Source organism: Microtus oregoni, unplaced genomic scaffold (assembly GCF_018167655.1).
Source record: "Microtus oregoni isolate MIOR12 unplaced genomic scaffold, Mior012 000013F_ref0000133, whole genome shotgun sequence".
In the NCBI taxonomy this organism is placed as follows: Eukaryota; Metazoa; Chordata; class Mammalia; order Rodentia; family Cricetidae; genus Microtus; species Microtus oregoni.
The window spans coordinates 33,831,011-33,855,931 of NW_024543072.1; the positions used below are offsets into that span (position 1 = coordinate 33,831,011).

A 24,921-nucleotide genomic window follows, 5' to 3' on the forward strand; every position below is an offset into this window, starting at 1 on the left:
GCTCATCCTCAGAGGATGAAGAAGATGAAGCGTGAAGGGAGGCATGCATTCCACAGCAGGTGTGCCTTCTCATGGGGTCTCTTTCTGTACCAGGGCTTGGGGAGTACAGCTGACCCAGGACCTGCCCGGAGAGTCTCGGCCACTTACTGGCTTTATGCAAGTTGGAAAAGTACAGATGGCAAGCGTCCTTCAGCATGTGGAGCTTGCAAGGGGCGTGGAAGGCAGGAGGGTGGGTTGGGAGTTGGGATTCAGGACAGTAGCTCTGCCTTCATTCTTCATGGAGGACATTGGTCCAGATGCCCACATCTGTGCCTTCATTCTTCATGGAGGACATTGGTCCAGATGCCCACATCTGTGCCTTCATTCTTCATGGAGGACATTGGTCCAGATGTCCACAGCTGTGTCTTCATTCTTCATGGAGGACATTGGTCCAGATGTCAGTGGACAAATCTCCATGGCTAAGTCCCCTGAACAGAGCACACAACTCATGTTCTGCCTTAGGACCACTTTCTACTGAAATGGAAGGGTGAGGCTGTAGACACTCCCTATCTTCCCAGGCTTAGAAAGGTAACCTTCCTCTTGGGACTCTGTCCCTGGCACTTTCTCCAAATCATTACTTGGTGTAGGAGATCCTTCTGTCTATGTGTTGCTTTCATTAATGAATAAAGAAACTGCCTTGGCCTGTTGGTAATGCAGAGCTTAGGTAGGCGGGGAAGATGGAACCAAATTCTTGGAGGAAGAAAGCACAGTCAGAGAGAGGATGCCATTGATCCACTGCCAGAGATAGACATGCTGAAAGTTTGCTTGTAGGCCACAACCTTGTGGTGATATACAGATTAATAGAAATGGGTTAAATTAATATGCAAGGGTTAGCCAATAAGAAGTTAGAGCTAATGGGCCAAGCAATGATTTCATTAATACAGCTATTTTGGAGCTAAGTTAGCCAGGTGGCCGGGACAAAAAAAGTGGGCCCTCCTCCTCCAATTACTCTTATATTTTAGCACCTGTCAATTTCCTGGAGGGGTTTGTTTTTGTCCTTTCTGTTCTCATCTGTTGCCATCAAGAGCTTGCTTTATGACATACTTTTTCCTAATTAATTAAATGGGCATTCACAGTAGACTTAAGTTTTGTTAGAACTCTGAGGACCAAGTGAGAAATACGGACCGGATGTAGAGGTGGGGTCTGTAGAATGGATGATTGCTATGGTGATAGACAGCCTCCTTTGGGTGCTTATGACATGTGGAATTGAAGCACTAATTACTTCTTTTAATCCTCAATGACAGGAGGATTTTCTCAAGTAAGCCCTTTGACTATTCCCATTTTAGTCCCCGAATGTGAGAGACGTATAACCAGTTGGCGGATGACCATGATTGCATCTTCTTTCTTTTGCAACAAATATGACCAATCAGGAACACCAAGGGAGAGGGGCAGCTGCAAAACTAGTTGTTCTCTGTCTCTATGTTTATTAGGAGTGATTGGAAACAAAGCCCTTAGCTGGGTGTCATAGTGCTTGCCTGTTATCCCAGCCAACAGAAAGCTGAGGCAGGGGACCGTGAGTGAGTGTGGGGTCAGCGGGAGCAGCTCATTGGGCGTTTTTTTTTTCCCCTCAAAAACAAGCAAATAAGCAATAAATAAAACTCTTCAAATAGTAAGAGTTGAGAAGTATATATATCTTAGGGGAGGAGAAAGGCAAGAGAAGAGGGTAGCAAGAAAGAAGAAGGGAAGGGCATATTCTTTTCTGCTAGTTTCATGGGACCAGGATCCTCAATAGATTCAGAAAGGCCAGGAATGGGTGTTTGATTTCTGAGGGCCCTGGGAAGAAACTCAGGCTTGGGATATGAAGTTCCCAGATGCCAACAGGCAGGAGGTTCTTAGAAATACTGCAGAGGATGACTCAGCATTTGCTGCCTCTCAAGGGACTTAGCCCACAAGGGGAGGAAAGATTGGCTTCACTGACAGATGAACACAGTTATAAGCAATGCTTAAAGCTGAAGAGGCAGGACCCAAGCAGGGCCAGCACAGTGAGAAGCCATGAAGAATGTCCCCCCTGAACTGCTACTGCAGACCAGGAAAAAAAGAAAACCCAAAATGCGCTCATCTCATTGAATGAAGGAAAAGCCTGTGTTGGAGTTAAGTGGGTAACTTCTGTTTTGCATTGGCATTCTTCCCTAAACTCACAGGAAGAAAGGAGAAAGACACGTACTGGAAGGGCTCAGCCAAGGACTCTCCTGGTGAGTCATGGGCATACTGCCTGCCACGGGGCACGGCAGGTGCCAATTCTATAGGTACTGTCCTTTCCCTCACAGAAGAGCTCTAGCATCTTCAAGCCCTGAGCAGCCTAAATGACATCACCGTGGGTTTTAAGAAGCAGGATGCTTCAGGCAAAGAGGGTTCGGAAACAGCAGGTGGCGCTCGATCCTTCTCCTGGAACAGAAGGCCGCCTGCAGCCTGGCTTGCAGACTGAGCAGGGGTGGGTGCAAGCACTCTTAAGAGCTTGGCAGCATTTAGGTACTCAAGGGGAACAAGGCAAAAATTAGCTGCGCGTAACTGTTGGCCAGATGTATGATGTGAACACACCCGGCGGCTTTAGCTGCGCTGGGCTACAGGACTGATTAGGGTGGATAGACACGGTCCCCTTGCCATGATCTTAGCGTAGTGACTGTGTTTATAAAGGGTGATTCATCTTCAGCTAAAGACACCTTCTGTATCTTTCTGGGCTTTAGGCTGTGGTAGAGAAGAGTCACACAGCCTCTCAATAGGGTAAGTCTACTGCCACAGGGAGCTGGGAGATGGCTCAGTGGGTGAGGTGCTTGCTGAATAAACATGAGAACCCAGGGAGTTTGGAACCCTGGCATCCATGCAAACGATGGGTGGGCTTGGAGGCCTGCCTGTAATCTCAGTGCTGCCTATGAGGCAGAGGCAGGGACTCCCTGGAGCACAAAGACTACTGACTAGACTAGTTGAATTGCTGAGTTCTGGGTTTCAAGTGAGAAACCTTGCCTCAATGTATAAGGTAGAGCGTAATCAGGGAATATATTCAGCATCAACTTCCTGCTCCCCCCATACCTGTACACACATGAAAACACACATGTATACATGCTTGCACATATCACACACAAAACAAAACAACAAATATACTTACGATGGGTCATATAGAAAAACTAGAGGCTTGAGCTTCAAGTTGCCATGTTGATTGAGATGATGTCCTCTAGGGAACACAAGAAAGGTAAGGTCCTAGACCCTCTTTTTTTTTTTTATAAAATTTTAATTAACTTATTTATTTATTAAAGATTTCTGCCTCCTCCCTGCCACCGCTTCCCTCAATCCCTCCCCCGATCAAGTCCTCCTCCCTCATCAGCCCAAAGAGCAATCAGGGTTCCCTGCCCTGGGGAAAGTCCACCTAGACCCTCTTGACCAGAGGAACGGGGCTTTACTTGAGAGGTGTTGAACATTTCAGATGGGAAATAACCTTACATTAGGTCTACTTTGAGGACAAATTAAGAGAAGCCCTCTGCCTTATGAATGACATCAAACAATTCCACCATGATGGGAAGAATTCATGGAAATGGAAATTCCAGAGCTGGCAGGGTCCCTTGGTTTTAAGCGGCTCCCTTATCAGTGGTCCTCAGTTGATCTTGATTAACTACTAGTGTGTGAGAGAGTGCATGCAAGAGACTGTCAAGACTGAGTTGCTTTGAGGAGGAAATTGTGGAAGGCAGGGCAGGAACAACTGTGAGAGGTCTTCACTTAGATCCCTGTGTGCAGCATCGATGCTCATGGTGACCTAGCCCATTGAGAAAGCTGTGGGTAGTGAGACTGATGCGCGTGGTGCAGTAATATGCTTGTATCTGTTGTGTTCTTCATTTAGCTGATGAATCGGGTGTCTGTCTCCAACTGAAGAGCCGTGTCTTCTAGCATTGGGGGCAACTTCAGTATGCCAAGTTCTAGTTGAGAGACAGAGTGAGCTTGTCTTTTGTTCCTAGGAGCACTGGAAATATTTGGTAGAGTGAAGGGAGAGAAGACATGGTTCTTAGGTGGTAGTGATGAAGGGATTGGTGGTGGTGCGTGCATGCGTGTGTGTGTGTGTGTGTGTGTCTCTCTCTCTCTGTGTGTGTGTAACTTTACATCCCTACCTAAAAGATAAGGCCATTACTGTTATCAATAATCATCAACTATCAAGAGCACCTGCTGAATACAGGCCAGATGTTGGGGAGGGTGTGGACTTCCCCAGAGTTCATTATCAACTTCACTGTCTACTAAAAAAAAAAAAAAAGGTGTCACAGTCTGCTTTCCTTTCAGTGCAAATAAGCAAATGCAGCTCATAGGGTGCCCACTTCTTCCACTGCGAGAGAGAGAGAGAGAGAGAGAGAGAGAGAGAGAGAGAGAGAGAGAAAGAGAGAGGAGAGAGAGAGAAGCAGAGATGGGAGTCAGTTCTCTCATTTTACCATGTGGATCCCAGGGAAGCACCTTCAACTGCTGAGCCATCTTGCCGGCCCCACCACACTGCTGAAGGTTTTGCTGGACACAGTCATGAAAGCATGATTTTCAGACTGAGGAACAGAACATTAACTTCGCTTTGCCCTGGTACTCAGTGTCCAGGACATCCTGTTGAGGATGTGGCAGGAATGTACTCTGAACTGAAGGCTTTGGGAATCAGACATGACCAAGAGCAAGCAGCTAAGTAAAACCCACCGAGCAGAAACCAAGCTGCAGATGCTCCAAGCTGCAATGAAGCAAGTGCCTGACACAGCTGGAGCACCTCGGGCGGATGCTGCCGGGGGTCCCTGGCACAAACATGGATTCTTCAAGACACACAGCACAGAGCTGCAGGCTGCACATGAGCTGCTGACTCATCTTGGCAGCCATGTTGCCTTCAGCAACTGGAACGGCGAGGAGGGAATTCTTTGTTATCCAAAAAGAATAGGCGACATAAGGAGGGCAAAGGGGTGGTGCTCTCAGACACGATCTTATACAGCAGCTGTAAATAGCCTGGGCATCATTGTTTTGGCGCTGGCATTAAAAACGGAACACAGATGTAGGAGAATTCATCCACTTTGGAGAAGTCGGTCGGCATGTGTGCATTTATCCCTGGTGTATGTGCATAGGTGATAAGGGAAAATGGGGGCATACAAGGTGGCTATCGTCCACATGGGGTGTTCCGGGGCCTCACTCTCACGCATTCCACACGTGTTCATGTATGTAACCTTACAGTAGCACTATAAAGTGGGCCTGTTATCTCAGGTTCATTCTGCTGTAAGCAGAGAAGCTGGGGATTGGACCCGTGTCTGTTCAGTGTCGGAGCTCCTGACCACATACTGTTCTGGTGTTTGGAAGGCAGAATCGACAGAGGTGTCCACAACAACCTCAAAGTAACCAAGGGGGATGCATAGCTAGGGGCACAATCATGTTGCTATGATAGCGTAAAGAGCTCAGAACCAATCTCCATCCATCTACAGTCCCCATTAGCTAAAATGTGCTGAAATGCTTGTTCAAGTAGCTGTGGAGACCACGAAGGGGCTTGCTGAGAAGGCTGAGGTTCTATTTGAGTCCCTGCAGGGACAGAAGCAGTTTCAGGTGCCCTGTCTGTGTGGCTCTGGCCCCTGGGGAAAATAGAGATCATGGTTTTGCCTCTTTGGAGTTGGTCTACTTGTATTTACTTGGGTAATTACTTGGTCTGGGAGCTATTAGAAAAGTAAGTGGGAATAAAAGGGATGAATTATGTGGTATAATGAAGGTTGAGCCTTCTTAGTGAGTTGACTTTGAGTCAAGGAATCCATGGATCTTTTTACTGCCTGGACACTCATGTGTGTGCTGGACCTGGTCAGGGGTGGTAGATGATCTTGGGCAGTTGTGAGAACAACTCCCACAAAGCAGGTGAATCTTCTTTGCATCTATATTGGTAGATCTGATGCCTCCAGAGACACATGTGTTCGGAATCTCTGAGCCAACTCCCAAGGTTTCATTTCCTCTTCTGGTGGCCGTGAAGACCCGTGGATTTAGAGTTTACAGTGTTTCCTTTCCTCCCTGTTTCTCTGTGCAGACTGATGCCCTCTGCTTCTATTTTTGATGTGTGCACAGTTAGTGTTTGGATCTGTCCCAGGGACCTCATCTACTTTATCCAGGTGGCAAAGATATAAGGCGGAGGGCGGGATGTGTGTTAGAGGCCTAAAACCCACAAGGCAGACTAAAGAGATGAATACGATTTGGTGAGGATATATTCTTAGGCAAAATTCCTTTGGCAGAAAGCCAGGAAAGTAATTAACAGTTACAGAAAGATGCCAAGACAGAACCTGAGATGCAACCCAATAAGGGTTCAGGTATCTATGGAGAAGGTAACTAGAGCCAAGCAGAAAGAAACTAACTACCTCATACCTTCCAGAAGCAGCTCTGGTACAGGTCCTTGGGAATAGAATAATTAAAGGGGCGAATGAGGAGGGTACCGGTGAGAGGAAGAATGGGTCAGGTAAAGCTGAGCAGAGGCAGGACTTACTAGAGGTGTCAGAGCCGTATCAGCTGGGCTGAGGCTAAGGGGAATACTGAAGGTTGAATTACAGTGATCAAGTTTTACACCTATATACCATATATATGTTACATATTATTTCCTATATGATCTATATTATATTCCAAAGTCTCTGCTCAGAAAAGGAAATGTTTGGCTTTGAATTCCATATATCTGTTCTGCAGAGTTTGAAAGCCACGTTGCTGTGACTAGGGAGAAGGCTGAGGGCCCAGGGTCCTGCTGTTTCAGAGAGAAGCCACATTCGGGCCTTGTTCTCATGGTGGAGACTTGTCTCTGTGCAGGAAGGTGTACTGAGCAGCCATCTTGTTGGGGTTCCATTAGTCAATTTCCTGGAATAATTGCCAACAGAGTGATAACCATATTCTCCCTCATAGCCAAGAACTGGCCTTGGGAATAGAAGGAGACAAGTACTTTATGAAACTGTGCTTTCTCCAGAGCAGTTCTGTCTCATTCACCTCTTCATCCTTGGCACCTAAATGAATGTCCACCAAACCAGCCAGTCAATGACGAGCTGAGCTATTTCAGGAGACTTGTAGTTTGTGATTGGACATGTTGGAGGTACAAGAGCTTACAAAAGTAGCCCTGTGACTTTGTTGCCTCTGAATTAGTTCTTATTAAAAATTTTAAAAATCAATTATTTCTTTAATTATTTTTTTGTCTTTTGAGAGAGGGTCTCATTCTGCAGCCCTGGCTAGAAAGAAACTCATTATCCTAGGCTGGCCTCTGATTCAGGATAGTACTCCTGCATCTTCCTACTGGGATTGTAAGTGTGGATATCACCAAAATATTTCAAAAGATTTACTTTTAGTTAATGTGTATGTGTGTGTTTCCGGGTCAGTGTGTGACCTATGTGTGCCGTTGTGCAAGAGGCCAGAAGACGGCATCTGATCCCCTGGAGCTGGAGTTGGAGGCAGTCATGAGCCAGCTGACTTGGGCTCTGCGAACTGAACTCTGGTCCTCTGGGAGAGCAACAATGCTGTTAGCCATTAAGTTACTCTTTCAACCTTAGCAAAACAATTTTTTCAGATCATAAAATGTTGATGTATTCCTGTTGATTCTCAAGGAACCTTGGCTGAAAAAATATAGCAGATAAATGAGTCCCCAAGTAGGAAAAAAAAAATCAAAGTTCCTTCAGGAGAATTTATTGTGTTATGTTTTTCCTTCCCTAAGGAGTGCGCAGTGTTTTCTCAAAAGGTAAAGTATTGGTTGGATGGGAAAAGACAGAGTGTGGAGATGGGATGAGGCTCAGCACGGACTCTCGTGGTGTGAGTGCGGGGCTTGGTGTAGGGAACCACAGGTGCACAAACGGCTGGAACAGGTAAGTGGTGAGGCACTCCACTTTCTCTTAGAGGATAAACTGAGACATGTAGAAGAATAGGAGTGAGGAAATTGAGCAGAGGCAACAGGACCAGCCAGGGACGAGCTGAGCAATAACCTGATGAGATGTGTATAGCCCCGCAGAGCCAGAGTCAGGGAGCAGATGGGAGTCTGCCCAGAGATAATGGTTTGTATACTTGGCTGAGTTCATAAATTGCCTGGGGTTGGGGGTGAAGAGGAGTCTAGGGAGAGGCGTCCAGGGCTTGAGGTCTTCTTGCTGCAAGGGACAGCATTCTTTCAAGTGGTGTCTTAAAAACGCATGCAAGTGTTTATCTTTTGCACGACAGTGCATTAACATATGCATTTCTGTGAAAATACTGAGCAAAACCAGGTAAGAGATTTTAACTTTCCAAAGCCTCAGAGAAAAATTGGTGCTTGACTGGGGAGCAGTGAGCAGCGGTTCTGTGTGATTTCTGATGTTCCCAGCAAGGCTGCTTTTTCCTCTGTTAATGTCAAATGGGTCTCTTGACAGCCCCGTCCAAGTCAGCCAGCAGGGGTATTCGGTGTCTCTGTTTGCTTAGGTTTAAGATGCCCTTCCGCTTCCCATCCATCCTCACAGCCTGGCTGAACTAACCCTCCCCTCAGCTAAGCTGACCCTCCTCTTCTGTTAAGCTAACTCTGTTCTTATTCCACCCCCAACCTCGCAGTTCTCCTGGTTTATTTGTTTTAAGGCAAATAAGGAATTTAGCTCCAGGTGAAATTAAGGATGGTAGCTGGTAAACAGACAAACACGTGTGGCTGCTCGCATGGTGCCCGAGGCTGAGTGTTTTGTTTCTCAGAGTATAAGTCCCAAGTGGTCAGTCCTATGCCACTGCCACAGAGCTCAGCTCAGTAAGAAAACACATAGCCAAATAAAAGGATCAGACAAAAAGCCCCTCATAAGATGTTTATGACTTTAAATCCATTGTCTCTTCTCATTAAATGAGAAATTTTGTTTCTATTGTAAATCATATTTAAATATGAGAAACTCAGTAGCTTCTGCATATGTCTTTTCCTGTGACGGGATAAGGGGAAGGTCCTATCAGGGTCATCCCACGCCGTGGTGATTGCACTTTCCCCATTCAGGCCACCTGAGGTCAGTTCACAGCTCCTAAAGTCAAAAGGTGGGAAAGTCCAGGGAGGTGTGGTAGGGAATTGCTTTCTAAGATCATAACCGTAGAGATGTGTTTTCCTGGGGCCTTTTCTTCTTCCCCCCTAGGCAGATAAGGGGACCCCACTCTGTTGCACTTCACTGGTAGTTTGCTGCTCTGTGATCTCCAGGAATACAAATCCCGTGAGGAATGTCCATACTCCAGCATGTGCAGAGAGGACTGAAAATGTACCAGGAATTGGTAGAAGGAGGCAAAGATCATGTGATTCTTTTCCTGGCTACTGAGGCTTTATATGGTAATCACAGAATGAGAGAAAGGAGAGGGAAAGGCGGGAAAAGTCTTAGGGGCTTTAAGGGAGGGAGTGGGGCAGACCATTGAACACAAGTGTAGAAAATGAAGGGTGAGGGAGGGTGTAATGGGGTTGGAGACAGGGACATAGGGGAGAGGGGTTGGAGATTTAACCAGAATTAAGTAAATATGGAGATTCAACCAAAATGCCATAGGAAGCGTTATTTTCTATGCTAATAAAAAGAAACGAAGGGAGCAAAGAGCAGCGGTCGTCCCTAGCAGGGTTGAAGTAGAGACTGTGATATTTTGAATCCGTTTTTATGCATTAAGAAAGAGCTCAGAATTTCTGGTGAAGTGGTTGATGCTGGAGGCGAGAAGTCAGATGACAGTATAGGAAAGTATGGGTCAAAGGCCAGGCTACGCACCAGGAGAATCAAGTACGTGCTCTTAGGTCAGGAGAACAAGGTGAGACCTCCAGTCTTTCTTTAGCTTCCCTTTCGGTTGCATCCACATTACCCCGAAACCAGTTCCAGCAAGGGGACACCAGCTGCCTTCTGAACTTCTGAATTCTAGAAACTTTCCCTTCCCGGAGCGTTTTGATTTGTGGCTTCTTCTCCACTCCTGAGCAGTTTGCAACTGCTGCTATAGCCACCAACCCAGTGGTGTAAGATATGGCAGGCATGTTAGTTCACAGTGCTACAGGGTGAAGTCTTACGTGATTCTCACTGGGGTCAGCTCACCAGGTCAAAGCACTTGGGGCCAATCACCAAGTCTTTCTTTCTGGAGCTTCTAAGAGAGAATTCCTTTATTTGCCTTTTCCAACTTCCACAGGCTGCCTTTATAGCCCTCAGCTGGTGCCCGCCCCCATCTTCAACGCCAGCTATGGAGCTGCTCCCTGCCTCTGCTTTGCTGCCATGTTATCTCTGATTTATCCACTCAGCTTCCCCAGTGATGTCATAGGCCTACCCTGATAGGTCAGGGTCATCTCGCTGTTTGGAAGTGAGTTGAAGGGTTTTCTTTACAAATTTAGCCTCCCTTTGTGACAAAGCCCAACACAGCCACATTTTCCAGCGGTTGAGAGGTGCACGTTTGGGGACGGCAATACTCTTCTGCCTCCCATGATCCTTGGTGCACTACTGAAGTTGAAGTCATCGTTATCCTTCCCAGGATTATTGCAAAAGCCTGGACCCTGGAGTCCTCTCATAGTAGATGGATGTCAAAAGGGCTCCCAGGCCTCTCTCCTCCCCAGGCTCTTTCTTTAAGAGGACACTCATGTCTACCTCATAGGGCTGTTGTGATGGGTGAGGCACAAAGCAGAACATTTTAGTTAGTCATTGTTCTTTTGTCACGGTCTCTCTCTCCTGGCTGCGTTTGCTATGGGTGTTCTATTGTTTGCTCCTCCAAATAGAGGAAATAGCAAAATTAACTTGGGAGTCTAAAGATTTTTTTTAGAAGGCGTTTAAGCTGGGTTCCCAATTTGCAGAAGGATTAATATTAAAAATGTAATTTTTCAAAAAAAAAGTGTTTGGAACTTACCAGGAATGTTTTCTCATAAAAATGGTGTACTTGCTAATAATTAGATGAAGTGTAACTCAAATACAACTAAAACAAAGGGCATTTAAACTAGTTTATGGTCACAAGGGTAGGAGGCTAGAGATTAAACAAAAGAAGACAGAAAGAAATTAAATTATACCATATTTATTTTGAGTGGAAACCTTTGAGGAATCACACTTTTAATTAAAAAGGGATAAGAGGCATAAGAAAGCTCTGGGGAGGATTTTCCAGCAGTCCTCAGGAATTTACTGGTTCTTTACAAACCTAATTTTTACTCAAAAGTCTATAAATCTCCTTTTTTTTTGTTATTGTTCTTTGACAGGCTATGAAAACAGATCTTACATTGTTTTTGGAAGGGAAAAAATGATTGAGGAAATTCCTGCTGTATGCCAGCCTTGGACCCTGTGGGTTTGGATGCTGCAGGGTCAAAAGAGAATTCCTGTCTTTGAGAACATTTCCTTCATCTGGAGGTGGTCAAACAACAAAATCAATAAATACCAAGTGGTAACCAGTGCTTTGAAAAAAAAAATCAGAAGCCTTAAATTAGCATTTAAATGCAATAGTCAAAGTAGCTGTCTACTTAAAAGGAGTTGCCAGCCCTTAAGGTCCTTAAGGAAAGCAGGCAGAGAGCAGTATGGACACAGGAGGAAGGACCCTGGGAAGCACTGGGAAATTTTAAGGGGCAGCAGCAGGCGAGGGAGCAGCGTGGGGGTGAGGGGGGAAGTACAGCCTGAGTCAGTGAGGCAGGGTGGCATTGCAAAGGACTCCGGCTTTTATTTTTAGGAAGATTGCCTTGCATGTGAAATTTTGCCTCCCCCAGCCTCCCTGCAGGGCCCTGAAGCAGAATTGGGCTCAGGAGAAGCAGAGAATGGGAAAAGATGGTGGAAGTGGTGTGGTTTAAATCTTAAGTATCTCTTACTGGATCCCATTTTGAGAACTTCTTTCAAGATGGTGGCTTGTTTTTGTTTGCTTTGTTTTCAAGACAAGGTTTTTCTTGTAGACCAGATTGGTCTCGAACTCACAGAGATGTGCCTATCTCTGCCTCTGAGTGCTGGGATTGGCTTTTTATTTATTTATTTATTTATTTATTTATTTATTTATTTTGTGGATGACTGTGAGGACTTTAGGATGTGGACCTGCTGGTAGAATAGGGCTGGAAAGGGGGAGCTTTTGCTGGTTATGGCTTGGGCTCACCTTCCTGCTCTACCACAGTGGGAACAGCAGCTGCCTCATGATTCTGTCACTGTGGATGGAGTGGCTCAGTTATGCTCCCATCTCATCCCCATCATCGTGGACTTCAACATTCTGAAACTGTGAGCTGAAACCAACATTCCTGGGGCTCAGCAGGATGGCTCACTGGGTAAACATGCCTGCCTTACAAACCTGGCAACCTCAGTTCAATCTTTGGAACAGCAGCAAGGTGAAAGGAGAGAGCTGACTCCGGACGTTGTCTTCTGATACCCATACTCCACACACACCCCAATAGTAACTCCAGGAATAATGATAGTAAGAAATCTTTCCTTTTCTCTTAGACTGTTTGTGTCAGGAATATGATCCAGAGATTTGCCTTAAAAGTCACTCTAGAGCCTGTCCCAGTTGATGGGATCAGTATGATCTGTAGCATGCAATACTTTTTCCAGTTCCATCCATTTGCCTTCAAATTCCACAACTTTAATTTTCTTTATGGCTGAGTAAAGTGCCAATGTGTAAATGGCTCTCAGTTTCACCATCCCTTCATCACGTGACAGACAACTAGGCTGCTTCCATTTCCTTACTATCATAAGTAAAGCAGTAATAAACATGAGTAGACACATATTTCTCTGGTTGGTTATACAGTCCTTCAGAGTGTATGTCCAGGGATTGCTTTGCTGGATCAAATGATAATTCTGTTTTTAGTGTTTTGAGAAACTCTGCCAGTGATTTCTCCAATGTCTGTACCAGTTTACAGTCCCACCCACAGTGAATAGTGCTCCTTGGGGAAGCATTTTTGTTATAACCATGAATAACTATGCAGATGTTCAAGAAGTAGAGGTGTAACCACAGCTGTTCTTCCATGTCCATCTACCCCTTTCCTTGTCATTATTTCCTAAGCAATGCAATGTAACAATGTTTATGTGACTCTTGCCTTGCATTAGGTATTAATTTAGATATTATTTAAGACACACAGAGGATGAGAATAGTTCATATGCAAATACCAGTTGGTTTTACATAGGGCACATGGAGACAGTATTCAAAAGGGAAAACTGGGGGTCTTGGTACTAATTATCTGTGAATTTTATGAGAGACAGAATACCTGGCAAAAGGAACTTAAGAGAAGAAAGATTTACCTTGGGTCATGATCATAATGGACTATCTGCCCTCTTAGATCTTTACATTGTACCTACAGTCAAGTGGCAAAGAGAGAGGAAGGCAGTGTCCTCTCTGTTCATTTTGGTATCATAGAGCATGGGTGATACCAATATTAAGGGTGTGTCTTCCCTTCCCAGTAAAACCTCTTTGGAAATGTCCTCACAGTCATACTGAGAGATTTGTCTCCAGGGTGGTGCTAAATTTAGTTAGGTTAGCAATGAAGATTAACCCTCGTGTTTAGATAATCTTTAGCTCTGACTGCTAGATATTGGTATATCTCATGACAGCTCTTACTGTCCAGAGCAAACCTAAGGTCAGAAAGGAACAAAGAAAGAATAAACATTTCCTTAAACTAAGAAAATCTAGATGTGTTTCAGGATGGAAATTTGTTACTTGATGAAATAGTAAAGAATAATGATCCCCAAATATTGGAAACTGTGGAAAAAGATGGTTTCCATTTAAGTTACACCAATGATTCCTCCTGCCTTCTATTATCTTTTTATAGGAATGCGATGAGAGCTAAGGCATCTTGGTGAAACTTCTGAGTTCTGAGGCGGTTATCCTTGGAATAAGGAGAAAGGGACCTACAAGTGTGTTCCTCTGCAGAGACCCTTGTTCTCTTCCCTAACATACACGACTGTTATTTGCTATAATACTGAAACCACCACATCTGACTTGGATCCAGTTGATGTGAGTCATCACAGACTTCCAGGATCCTTCTGCCATCCTTCAGTCTTGGACCCAATCTCCATAAGGGTCTCTGTATGGACCAGTGAGACACCCTCAAGCCAATTTTCTCCCTTTTTATCTACCCCTACATCACCTTTCCCGGAGCACTTGCTTCATGCAGACTGGGACTTTCCTATTTTGCTCACATCTGTATCCTCAAGACAGAGGATAGTGACAGACACTGTTTGATAAATATTTGTTCAAAGCTTGAACATTGTTCACTGGGAAGACAACATTTGCTTGGAGTGGCTCTCTATATGGGAACCAGAATGTAGATTCTAACAGTTTCTATGGACAAGAAGGTGAAGGATATCCCCTTGAGCTTCTTGTGATGTCACATCCTATGAAGTTTTATTTCAACAACTGTTAAAAGACAAGGTCGACATGATAAATGGCAGGGCTCATAGTGGTGCTTGGTAATATTTGGCATTTGCCCTTAGGATTTTCATCAATGTTCTTTATTGTTGTTGTGTTGTGTTTTGTTTTTAGGCTATACTTTAAATTTTGCTTTGTGTTGGGGGATGTCACAACAGCAAAGGGTGGAAACAAGGGAATAGGGAGATGAATGGGATCAGGATGAATGATATAAAATCTACAAAGAATCAATAAAAAGTTAAAAAAAATTCCCATTGACAAACACATGCCAGACTGTAAGAAGGTTACCATGGTAATTATACACCCCAATTTCTAAGTGCCTTGGAATATTGCTCCTTTCCTCACTCAGATGAGGACTCTATGGTATAGATTTTTGCATTGTCTTTTCCCCAGTCCACTAATAATTAGCACAAGGAGGTCAAATAACATGAAAAGTGATTCAGGTCCTATGGCTTGTATAAGATCCACAACCCAATGTCCTTTATTTATGGCTAGAAACCAAATATGAGTTCCTCATGTTCCTCTTTTTGGGTCTGGCTTACCTCATTCAGGATAGTGTTTTCTATTTCCATCCATTTGTATGCAAAATTCAAGAAGTCCTTGTTTTTTACTGCTGAGTAATACTCTAATATGCATATATTCCATACTTTCTTCATCCATTCTTCCGTTGAAGGGCATCTAGGTTGTTTCCAGGTTCTGGCTATTACAAACAATGCTGCCATGAACATAGTTGAGCATATACTTTTATTGTATGATAGGGCCTCTCTTGGGTATATTCCTAGACAGTTTGGATGCTCACCTTATGAGACCTGGATAGAGGTGGGCGGTCCTTGGGCTTCCCACAGGTCAGGGAACCCTGATTGCTCTTCGAGCAGATGAGGGAGGGAGACTTGATCGGGGGAGGGGGAGGGAAATGGGAAGCGGTTGCGGGGAGGAGGCAGAAATCCTTAATAAATAAATAAATTAAAAAAAAAAGAAGAAGAAAAAAAAAGATCCACAACCCAACCTATGGCTTGTATAAGATTTTACCCAACCTATGGCTTGTATAAGATCTCACCCAACCTATGGCTTGTATAAGATCTTACCCAACCTATGGCTTTGTATAAGATCTCACCCAACCTATGACTTGTATAAGATCTCATCCAACCTATGATTTGTATAAGATCTCACCCAACCTATGGCTTGTATAAGATCCACAACCCAACCTATGGCTTGTATAAGATCCACACCTAACCTATGGCTTGTATAAGATCCCACCCAACCTCAGAGACTACTTTTGAATCCAGACTGCAAATGAACCATTTAAGAAGTCTATTCTCATTAGGTGGTGGTAGGTCCATCCTCTAATCCCAGCACTTAGAAGACAGAGGCAGGCAGATCTCTGAGTTCGACGCCAGCCAAGTCTACATACAGAGCGAGTTCCAGGACAGCCAAGGCTACACAGAGAAACCCTGTTTCAAAAAACCAAAACAGAAAAGAGAGAAGAGAAAGAAGGGGGAGTCTCTTCTCTCACAAACTTCATAGACTGTGAGCACCTTAGGGGTGGGGTTGAGCCCTAACCATTTCTGTAGCCTTTTAAAGCAGGTCCCTTTCTTTCTCCCACCTTCAGCCACACTGAGAGGAAAACATGGTTGATGCTGGCCATGGAGGTGGGTTCAGCCAGGAGTGTAAGACCAGACAGCATTAGTGCTGCATAGGGCCCTTGCCTGTCAGCAGCCTCCTCCTGCTTCTTGTTTTGTTCCAGTCATTTTTGAGTTTTGTCTGATGCACTGGACTTGAGAAGGGTGAAGTCAGAAGAATTGGGTGGATCTCTACAGAATATCATTTTATTCAAAGTTTATTGAGAACCTGCCAGAGAGTGCTTTAAAGGCCGTGTCTCCCCTCCACCCACTTTTCCTTCATTTACAACTTAAAGAAAAAAATCTCCACCAGAGTTACAAGGAAATGGAGTCTTTTTCTTCTCGGAGCCAAACAGACCATTTCATCTGCCTTTTCTTCTCAAAAACGGACCAACCTGAGTGTGACATGATGCCCAGGGGTCACAGACTTGGTTCTTTTTTTATTATTAATTTTGTTGAGCTATATATTTTTCTTTGCTCCCCTACCTGCCTCTCCCCTCCCCTTCAACCCTCTTCCATGGTCCCCATGCTCCCAATTTACTCAGGAGATCTTGTCTTTTACTACTTCCCATATAGATTAGATCTATGTATGTCTCATCTATGTATGTAGGGTCCTCATTGTTGTCTAGGTTTTCTGGGATTGTGATTTGTAGGCTAGTTTTCTTTGCTTTATGTTTAAAAACCACTTATGAGTGAATACATATGATAATTGTCTTTCTGGGTCTGGGTTACCTCACTCAAAATGATGTTTTCTAGCTCCATGCATTTGCCTGCAAATTTCAAGATGTCATTATTTTTTTCTGCTGTGTGGTACTCAATTGTGTAAATATACCACATTTTCCTTATACATTTTTTGGTTGAGGGGCATTTAGGTTGTTTTCAGGTTCTGGCTATGACCAACAAAGCTGCTATGAACATAGTTGAGCATATGTCCTTGTGGCACGATTGAGCATCCTTTGGATATATACCCAAAAGTGGTATTTCTGGGTTTTGAGGAAGGTTGTTTCCTAATTTTCTGATAAATCACCACACTGACATCCAAAGGAACTGTACCAGCTTGTACTCCCACCAGCTATGGAGGAGTGTTCTCTTTACCCCACAACCTCTTCAGCATAAGCTGTCATCAGTGTTTTTGCTCTTGGTCTTTCTTACTCGTGTTAAGATGGAATCTCAGAGTTGTTTTGATTTGCATTTTTCTGATGACTAAGGGTGTTGAATGTTTCTTTAAGTGTCTTTCAGCCTTTTTAGATTCCTCTGTTGAGAGTTCTCTGTTTAGGTCTGTACTCCATTTTTTAAAATTGGGTTATTTGTTCTTTTGGTGACCAATTTCTTGAGTTCATTATATATTTTGGAGATCAGACCTCTGTCCAATGTGTTTGGTGAAGATCTTTTCCCATTCTGTAGGCTGCCATTTTGTCTTATTGATCATGCCCTTTGCTTTATAGAAGCTTTCCAGTTTCAAGAGATCTTATTTATTAATTGTTTCTCTCAGTGTCTGTGCTAGTGGGGTTATTTAGGAAGTGGTCTCCTGTGCCAATGCATTCAAGTGTACTTCCTACTTTTTCTTCTATGAGTTTCAATGTGGCTGACTTTATATTGAGGTCTTTTATCCATTTGGATTTGAGTTTTGTGCATGATGATAGATACAGATCTATTTCGTTCTTCTCCATGTTGATATCCAATTATGCCATCACCATTTGTTGAATTTCCTTTCTTTTTTCCATTTGATATTTTTGTTTCTTTGTCAAAAATCAGGTGTTCATAGGTCTGTGGATTAATATCTGGGTCTTTGATTCAGTTTCATTGGTCTTCCTGTCTGTTTTTATGCCAATACCAGGCTGTTTTTACTACTGTGGCTCTGTAGTAGAGTTTGAAGTCAGGGATTGTGATGCCTCTAGAAGTTCTTTTATTGTATATGATTGTTTTGGCTATCTTGGATTTTTTGTTTTTCCATATGAAATTGAGTATTGTTCTTTCAAGGTCTGTGAAGAATTTTGCTGGGATTTTGATGGGCATTGCATTGAATCTGTAGATTGCTTTTGGTAAGATTGCCATTTTTACTATGTTAACTCTACCTACCCAGGAGCATGGGAGATCTTTCCACTTTCTGGTGTCTTCTTCAATTTCTTTCTTCAAAGATATAAAGTTCTTCCACTTGTTTGGTTAGAGCTACTCCAAGATATTTTATGTTATTTGTAGCTATGGCAAAGGGTGATGATTCTCTGATTTCTTTCTCAGTCTATTTATCATCTGTATGAAGGAGGTTATAGATATTTTTGAGTTAATCTTGTATCCTGCTACATTACTGAAGGTACTTATTAGTTGTAGATGTTTCTTGATAGAGTTTTTGGGGTCCTTTATGTAAACTGTCACATCATCAGCAAATAGTGAGAGCTTGATTTCTTTTCTGATTTATATCCCTTTGATCTTCTTATTTTTTATTTTTTTAAATTTTTTTTTTGTCTTATTGCTCTAGCTAGAACCTCAAGTACTATATTGAATAGATATGGAGAGAGTGGACAGCCTTGTCTTGTTCCTGATTTCTGTGGGATCGCTTTGAGTTTCTCTCCATTTAGTTTGACATTGGTTGTTGGCTTGCTGTATATTGCCTTTATCATGTTTAGGTACATTCCTTGTGTCCCTGCTGTCTCCAAGACCTTTATCATGAAGGAATTTTGGATTTTGTCAAAGGGTTTTTCAGTATCCAGTGAGAAGATCATGTAGGTTTTTTTTTCCAGTTTGTTTATATGGTGGGTTATATTGACAGATTTTCATATGTTGATCCACCCCTGCATCTCTGGGATGAAGCCGACCTTCATCATGGTGGATGATTTTTCTGAAGTATTCTTGGATTCAGTTGCCAGTATTTTATTATGTATTTTTGCATCAATGTTCATGAGTGAGTCTGCAATTCTTTCTTAGTAATGCCTTTGTGTGGTTTGGGTATCAGGGTAATTGTAGCCTCATAAAAACAGTTTGGCAATGTTTCTTCTGTTTCTATTTTGTGGAACAATTTGGGGAATATTGGTATTAGTTCTTTGAAAATCTTGTAGAATTTTGAGCTAAATTCATCTGATCATGGGCTTTTTTTGTTTGGGAGACTTTTGATGACTGTTTCTATTTCTTTAGCAGTTATAGGTGTATTTAATTTGCTTATCTGGTCTTGATTTAATTTTGGTAAGTGATATTTATCCAGAAAATTGTCCATTTCCTTTAAGTTTTCCAATTTTGTGGAGTACAGATTTTCGAAATATTACCTGATGATTCTCTGAATTTCCTCTGTGTCTGTTGTTATGTCTCCCCAGACTTGGTTCTTAGGTTGTGTAACAGAACGACTCCCCTGTCCTTCTGACAGTTTAAAAACAGCTTCCTAGTGTGGAAACACTTGTATTTTTCTCCCTATGGGCTTGATCATCTCACTGCTCCTTGGCATTCCCACAAAGGGACTGGTCAAAGAAGGGAGGCAGATGGCAAGCTTGTCAACATTGCTGCAGCTGGGTAGTGCAAAAGCATGTGCTGGAGGAGGAAGAGGCTGCAGTAACAGGCTAGGATAATCTCTTGAGCTTATTATGTACAGTACTCAGTAAGTTCTGCTGTATTGGCTGTGTGGACCTCGTCCAAGCATCTGTTAGGATCAGATTCCAGAGAAAGGAAGAGGTATTGCTGCTGCTGTCACTGCAGGAATGGTCGAGGCATCTCATCCGGTTTCGATACTAAATAGCACTCAGGCTCATGGGCTTCATCACTTGGCTCTGAGCAGGTGATGCTCTTTGGAAGGGTGGAGACCTTTAGGAAGTGGGGCTTGACTGGAGGAAGTAAGTTGCTGAGGGGTGAGCCTTGGAGGTGAGGAGCTGCTTTCAGCCCTAGTCCCTCTCTTCTCAGCTACTAAGAGGTGGTCAAACTAATACAGGCTCCCATTGTCATGGAGTCACCTGCTCCATGTGTTTTCCATCATGATGGACTCAAACCAAGAGCCAAAGAAAATCTTTCCTTTTGTTGCTTCTTGCTAGATATTCATTCACACCAATAAGAAAAGGGGCCAACACGGCACCCTTATTTTTTTAATTATAATCTCCAAAAGGGGTACAAGCACCCTTTAGGTAAGAAAATCTGCAGTAGTATAGGAGTAAATATTGCAGTTTCTGGTTCTATGAATAATAAGTTGATGCTAAAAATATTTGCTGTATGTATAGATAATTATTTGCATATGAAATTTATAAGTGAATACATCTTGGGGCACATGATGAGACCTTTTACTCATGGGTGGATGATCAAAAAAGTTTAGAGATAGTGATATAAATTATCAGTAGCAGCAAACTCTTCTTGGTTATTGAAAGTGTCTGAATTACATAGTCTTCAAAATAAGAAAGGTGTGCTCATTAAGTAACTATTATAGGAACAAAAATTTAAAGTCACAATTGAGGGTTTCTTATCCCAGAAATATTACCTTGAAGCTCATGTCAAGGTGAGGTGTCAAGACTGACACAGTAAAATGTCATGAAAGGGGTAAATAAAATTGCATGGAGTCGTGATTTAAATGTGTAGAACGATGGAAGAATTTCTCAGATGGTGTAATGAAGTAGTTCGTGAGGAGAGGCTTCGGGATCATGAGTGGACGGCAGAGGTTGGCAAAGTGGTCCATGAGGGGGATGCTTCAGGGTCATGTGTAGATGGCAGAGGTGTCTTCTGCAGGGAACATTTAATTACTGCAACTTCAGTGTCCTCTCTGTATTGTGTCAGAGATGGCATGACAGCAGTCGGCAAAGTCTGTGAGCACCCTTTGTCTCGGCCCTTTCTCTTACCAACTTTTGCTGATCTTCACCCAGTAACCGGAAGACTTGGGTTTGTGGTACTCTGGCTCTTGGTTGCTCTCTTCTCCCTCCATTTCCCCCTCCCTTTCTTCTTGTTTTGTGGGCAGCATGGTCTCTCCCATAGTGCATGACTCCCTGTTTTGCAGTTTGAGGCACTCCTCAGGGAAGAATTAGAGTGGGAAACTCCTGTGTAAGGTGCTGATATGGTAGCTAAGGGATGGTCAGGTCAAAGGATGGTGGCTCCAGAGAAGGGTGTAGGAAAGATGACTGGACTCAAACTATCAAGATCGGTTTACAGATGTCTGTGAACTCCCATTAACACCTGGAGTAAGGATACTGCTTGTTTGTTTCCCAGTTGCTTAGCCCCGAAATAATCACACAGAAACTGTATTAATTAAATCACTGCTTGGCCCATTAGCTCTAGCTTCTTATTGGCTAACTCTTACATATTAATTTAACCCATTTCTGGTAATCTGTGTATCACCACATGGCTGTGGCTTAGCAGGTAAAGTTCAGTCCAGCGTCAGTGGGTCTACATAGCTTCTCTCTGACTCCACCCTTCTTTTTCCTAGCATTCAGTTTAGTTTCCCCACTTAGCTCTGTTCCCCTATAGCTCTGCTATAGGCCCAAAGCAATTCCTTTATTAACCAGGGGCAATCATATCATATAGAGAGAAATCCCACATCAGACACCTTCATACAAAGTGACATTGTAAGAGGATACTTCTTGGTATTAGATCTAGGGAATTATGCCTGCTTTTATGTGTTCCACTAATTTGATAGATATTTTTGACATTTTTCCCCTCCCTTTACTGGAGAGACTTTGAAATATGGGAAGCAAATCTTTTATTTATTTACTTATTTTTATTTATTTATTATTTTAAATATATTTTATATATTTGTTTATTATCTCTGGTCCACCAGCCCAAGTTGACTTTCTGCTTATGGGAAGTCTATAAGACGTAGGGTATTTGCCAGTGACTTCCTGTTCTTGCAGGATGTCAAGGACATCACATCTGAAATTGTTGTAATAGGAGCGGCGGGGCTGCGTCCCCAGCACCCCGGCCGCCTGGCTAGCTTATGCCCCGAAATAACAACACACAAATTGTATTCTTTTAAACACTGCTTGGCCCATTAACTCTAGCCCTTACAGGCTAATTCTCATATCCCGATCAACCCATCTCTAATAATCTGTGTAGCATCAGTCTTACCGGGAAAGATTCTAGCCTATGTCCATCCTGGGTTGGAGCTTCATCGATCGTGTCTGCCTCAGAGAGCAGAGCTATCGTGTCTGTCCGGGAGAGGGGAGCATGGCGTCTCTCTGAGCTTACTTCCTCTTCCTCCCAGCATTCTGTTCTGTTTACTCCTCCCACCTATGTTTTAACCTATCAGGGCCAAGCAGTTTCTTTATTGCTTAACCAATGAAATCAACAGATTGATATATGACACTCCCACATCATGAAATGGCTCAGGGGGCCACAGTTCTGCACTATGATTTCTCTTTTCTTTTCCATCCTCTCTCATCTGTTTGAAGCAAGCAAGGTTTTGTGTAGCAAGGACTGCTGGATCACTTAAGCATGGATCTTCCTCCTTTGCAGAGAGTTCCCTCAACCCCATGACTATTCCTTTGTCCCGTCTTTGACTTTATTCCCCCTTGGCTTTCCCATGACGTCACTGACCACACCGTACTATAATGTCCTTTTGGCTGTAGATTGTTTGTCTTGGGTAGAGAGACTTAAGCTGTTTTCCTTACACCCTTTGTCATGTTATTAGACATTCCATTGACACTAATTTAGTTGAATGAGTGAATACTGATATACACAATCCAGTACTCACCCACCCTCCGCTCCAGCGAAGCTTGTCTGCCTGATATCCATTTCCCTAGGATACCACACGGGAGGGCTGACACAAGGCTTCAGCTGCCTTCTCTAGATTGACAAAGAGAAATTGTGCCCATTCTCAGAACAAATACAAAATCTGATCCTGATGAACCTGCGTCTTATCTTTGTGGCCCCCAAAGCCTGATCTCAATAAAATTAAAAAGAAAAGCAAGCAAAATACCTCCCCCCCCCCAACACACACACCTCAAGTCTGACCTCAGGAGTTTGGGAATGCAGGCTTTTGAGGGAAAGTGTAGTTTGAAAACAATAAGGAGGTGAATGATTTCTCCCTCTATTCATAGAGAGGGCCACATTTCAGCCTACAGGACAGGGTTCGGCAGACGGTAAACACCACATCCCCAGGCCCTAGTGGGCTGACGTCATCCAGGCATCTCTGAAGTGCCCGTTAATCAGTTGAAAAGAGATGATCCCCATTTCCATTGAGTTCAGGGCCATCATTTTTGGGAAAGTACAAAGAGAGGCAAAATTAGTGGGCAGAAGAACAGGTTGACTTGAATCCAAGGGAGGGAAATCGCTTTCCACTGTGGTTTCTGAGCAGGTGATGGTCAGCTGGCAGGAAGCCCAGGAGGTGTCAGCTGCCTCAGAATCATGTTCTTGCTGGAAATCCTGTGACGAGGCTCACCCCTCCTCCTCGCTACCACCTTGTTTTCCACTGCACAAGTCTCCTGCCCGGCCAGCCTGCCTCCCCTGTGCGCTAGTGTACTTTACTCTTCTTGAGGTAAGTCTTAGAGTAACTGTGCGTGCATCTCATGCTGGGGCTTCTTGCTCACTTAACAATTGCAGGCAACCTCATTTTGAGAGCTCGCTAAATAGTTCCGTTTCTTTGAATTAAATTTTCTTTTTTTTTGAGGGGGGCAAAGATAAAGAAGTAAAGTTCAAGGATAGTTTTGGCTTCCCAATGGGGAAGAGTCAGAGTACAACAGGAATCAGATTTTGGTCTTTTACCACTTACCCTCTGGTCAATGTCTCAGGCTCCCCTTTGCCCATCCTGTCCCCACCCCGATTGCCCTGCCTTTATGCTGTTGCCACAGTCCTATGGGTTCAGCTGGTTTTCTTGTCTCTTTTAGGCCGTGTCCCCACATATTGCTTGGTTCTCCTTGTACTTAAAAAAATGGAGCTCAGATCAAGTACCAGTTCTCATAGCCTCACTTCCCTACCCTTTCAGAGGAAAGTCATGACATCTCTACTGACTGTCCTTGGGGAGAGAGACTGGGACAAAAAATAAATAAGGATCATAAGAGCTGCTCTTCAATTGCTAGCATCCTTTTAGGAGACCTGCAGACCCTAGTGGTGCCCGAGCTGGGCTCTTAGCATGAGGATGGGACCCTCCAAACACTTTTCTCCAGTATCCCTTAAGTTACACGCAGAAGGACAACAGTGACGGGGTAGTTGGAATAACAGACCCCTATTAGGAAACTACCATCATGCTATTTTATCAAGTCTTTCATTTAAAGTCAAAATGTAAGTGCTATTGAAGTCTCATAGCTCTGAATGTAGAAACGGAACTCTGGAAATTAAGTTACATGTTCAGCATCCTCCAGTCATAATGTGATGCTCCCGAGTTCACATCTTGTTGCACAACAATAGTCTTAGCCAATATTCGCTTCCCGATAGATGCCTTTAAAACCCCAGCGAGAAGTTTGTGTTTTTGAGACTAGGTAAACATCTTGTCACTTTTTATCAGAGTAATGGGCCAGAAAAAGCCCATTTCTTTCTTGTTAATTTAGTCTAACAGGAAATAGTCTGCCTCATTACTTACAAACCAGTTCTTAGAACTAAGACCATAAACCTTGACTTGGTGCAGGAAATAAGGTGGCTTTGAGAGCTCAGGAAACAGTGACCAGAACAAAACTGATAATTTTCACACCTTGCGAATTAGGGGCTCAAGGGGGAATCCCCAAATATCTTTTCACTCTGCAAAATATTCCCCTCAGCATGATTTCTGATGGCTATATAAAGCTCTGCTTGACAAAACTTATTATATGAGATCTGGGAAATAAAGGCGTTCTTGAAAGCAGAAGAGATTTTACAAAAGGGAAATTGGGTGCTGGGCATTTGGTAGTAGCTTTCATGGATTTTGGCATGGCTTAGGGTTGGCTCTGTTTGGAGTAAACACATACATCTGATTCCTTTTCCAGGCTGTGGGGGGTCTGCCTTCATCCCAGACATCTCCAGTAAGGCCATATATCTCAGCTATGCTGTCTTAGAGGTCAAATATTCAGGTTCAAGCTCTCAAAGCTGCCTGGAGATATAGAGACCTCCTAATCTACCTGTAACTTAGCTCTCCTTTATTAAGTGACAGCCGAGG

General features: G+C 43.5%; 1 protein-coding gene across 4 annotated transcripts in view; it reads left to right on the top strand.

The window, feature by feature from the left end:
* The first annotated feature begins 2,126 nt into the window (after positions 1-2,126).
* Positions 2,127-24,921, top strand: part of Xcl1 (X-C motif chemokine ligand 1) — a 100,243-nt gene continuing 77,448 nt past the window's right edge. For 2 of the 4 annotated variants that reach the window (XM_041663066.1, XM_041663068.1), the window contains exon 1: positions 2,635-2,760. The gene's annotated coding sequence lies outside the window, so the exon portion shown is untranslated. Of the gene's footprint in view, positions 2,232-2,634; positions 2,761-24,921 lie in introns of those variants that run through there. The other 2 variants (XM_041663067.1, XM_041663069.1) reach the window with 2 other exon arrangements.